The sequence below is a fragment of the Austrofundulus limnaeus genome, unplaced genomic scaffold (genome assembly GCF_001266775.1).
Source record: "Austrofundulus limnaeus strain Quisiro unplaced genomic scaffold, Austrofundulus_limnaeus-1.0 Scaffold198, whole genome shotgun sequence".
Taxonomy (NCBI): domain Eukaryota; kingdom Metazoa; phylum Chordata; class Actinopteri; order Cyprinodontiformes; family Rivulidae; genus Austrofundulus; species Austrofundulus limnaeus.
Window position 1 is genome coordinate 199,593 of NW_013952600.1, and position 2,557 is coordinate 202,149.

General features: G+C 42.7%; 1 long non-coding RNA gene across 1 annotated transcript in view; it reads left to right on the forward strand.

Annotated features, from left to right (window-relative positions):
- Positions 1-952: 952 nt before the first annotated feature.
- The window catches only part of LOC106524730 (uncharacterized), a 3,509-nt gene continuing 1,904 nt past the window's right edge, over positions 953-2,557 (forward strand). The window contains exon 1 of the long non-coding RNA XR_001311030.1: positions 953-1,031. This is a non-coding gene — a long non-coding RNA (uncharacterized LOC106524730). The remainder of the gene's footprint in view (positions 1,032-2,557) is intronic.

Genomic DNA, 2,557 nt, shown 5'->3' on the forward strand with positions numbered 1-2,557 from the left:
GGGCAGCTGAAAAGACCAGTTACTTTTCCCCACCTTTTGCACCAAATTAATCTGAGTTGATCAGCCCTGCTGTTTAACTCTAAGTTTTTTGTCGTAAGGAAGACTATCAAATGGCTTTGCCAAAATCCGGTCCACAACATTCAAACTTTCTGCCATATGTTCAGCTTGCTACCTAGCTAGCTCGCTAGCTGGGACTGGTGTGAGGCTAGAGTGAAGTGTGTCCGTCTATGAGTGCTTTATAACGGGTGAAGGGGCTCAGCAGCAGCCGCTAGACAGAAGAAATCAGAAAGAATGATAGAAGTCWGTCTCCAAACATAAGCAGCTACAAAATACCCACCAGAAATAAAAGCTTGATTTGTTGCTAGTCATTTTTAACAAAGAAAACGCTGCTAAAAGGATTAATAAAGTCTTTGGTTCAACTCAGAACAGAAACAAAACTCAAAACTGCTCCCACTGAATGTTTACACCAAAAGATTGCTGATTCGCTCATTTCACTGTTAATCAAAAAGGGATTCAGCCTCATACAGATCATCCAATCATCATACAGAAGCTGAACGTCTGAGCCAGCCGAAGCCAGCCCACTGCCCCATAGATCCCCAGAGACGCTGAGCGTCTCGGGGTGGGACAAAGCCCAGCATTTATCCAATAACTCGTCTCGTTTCGCTGCATTTTTTGCATCGCTAATGAGCTCTGTGGAAGCTCAGTGTCTGACTGTTTAAATCACTGTGAAGCGGCAGGAATGAGAGAGGAAAGCTGCGTCGTTACCAGTGATAAAAAGCTGATTCTGAACAAAAGTTGAGCGTGTTGTAGTGCATATTTAGTCAATGACATGTACACACAAGAGTATATATTTGATCTTTTTTACATTTTTAGGGGAAGCTGAGTTTCCCTTGCAGTCTTAGAGCAATCACCTCTGCATCCATCCATCCATCCATCCATCCATCCATCCATCCATCCATCCATCCATCCATCCATCCATCCATCCATCCATTTGTTCCGGAGTCATGTTGTGGGAGCAGCAGCTTGAGCAGGTAAGACCAGATTTCTCTTTCCTTCAGTCTCCTCTTCCAGCTTTTCTGGGAGGTCTCCAGTGTAATCCCAGGCCAGTTGAGAGACATAGTCTCTCCAGCATGCCCTGGGTCTTCACTGGGGTCTCCTCCAAGTTGGGGATGCTCGTAAAACCTCTCTAGCATGAACATCTGGGGAAATCCTTAATATATGCCCAAACCACCTAGACTGGCTCCTCTTGACATGAAGGAGCAGCGGCTCTACACCAAGTCTCTCCCTGATAACTGAGCTTCTCACGCAGTCGTAAAGGGAGAGTCAAGCCACCCTGTGGAGAAAACTCATTTTGACCACTTGTTTCTGCAGCCTTGTTATTTTGGTCACTACTCAAAGCTTGTGACCATATGTGAGTGTAGAAACAGACTGACTGGTCAACAGAGAACTTCACCTTGCAGCTCAGCTCTGCCRTTACCACAGTGGACCAGCATAGAGTCTGCAGTACTGTGGATGTTGCACTGATCCGTCTGTTGATCTCCTACTTCCACTTACCAAATAGAGCAATGTATTAAAAWTTGGATTCACATCAGAGCCTTTTAACTGAGTTTCTTTTACCTGTGTTGCTTTTACACTCTTTTCTGAATGTTATTGTTTACTGATTAAGTRGATWGATGAAAACATTTAGCTGACTTTCCATATACATTGTTGCATTTACAGTATGTGGAATAAGTAGGAGGATGCTCAGACATTTATTTTCTTGCACATTTCAAATCCAGTTTCAAACTCTCTTATTCTAGTTTGTCAGTCTTTAWATACAGTATGCATATACAGTGTATATAATGAGCTAAAATATATTGTGATACTACCTGAGAGTCATCCCCATCTGAGGGTCAATGATGATGCAAGATCTTTCTTTAAACTTTAATATGCAACACATGGCGCATTCCTTCAAGGAATGCTTGTTTTTTTTATATTTTGCTACATTCCATGTTTGATCCCACCCCCCGCCCTTTATTTACATTGTGTCATGTTCTCCTGCTGTGCTCCTTCCTGTTAGGAACTGATGCATCATAGCAGAAGAAGAAGAAAAAAGGCCAAACAGATTTTTAGGATAGGCTTTTGTTAAGGAGCTATTAGTGTTGTATGTGCATGTGTAAATGTGTGTTTGTGTGTATGTGTGTGTGTGTGCTAAAGACGAGTGCCACCGAGGTGAATGGAGGTGACAGGGTGCTAACAGCTGGAGACAGGTTCCATAGTTCTTTGAGTTTTTGAGGTTCAGTTGGTGTTAAGAGATGCTTGCCTAAAGAGCAGATCACAATACACRCTGAAGCACAAACATTATCCTGCACTCAATCAGCTTCTTCTTGGCCTGACTTCAATTGGGTTTATTAGGTGTCAACTACATTTTGCTCACGTTTGTTTTCTAGTCKTCAGTGCCAGGTAAACAACCAGAAGCTCTCTATGGCCTGTAGCCTTGTGCAGATTTCCTGTTTGTGAAAAACACACATTTTAGACGACTGATGTTGAACCTTATGAACCTTATGAACCTTATGAA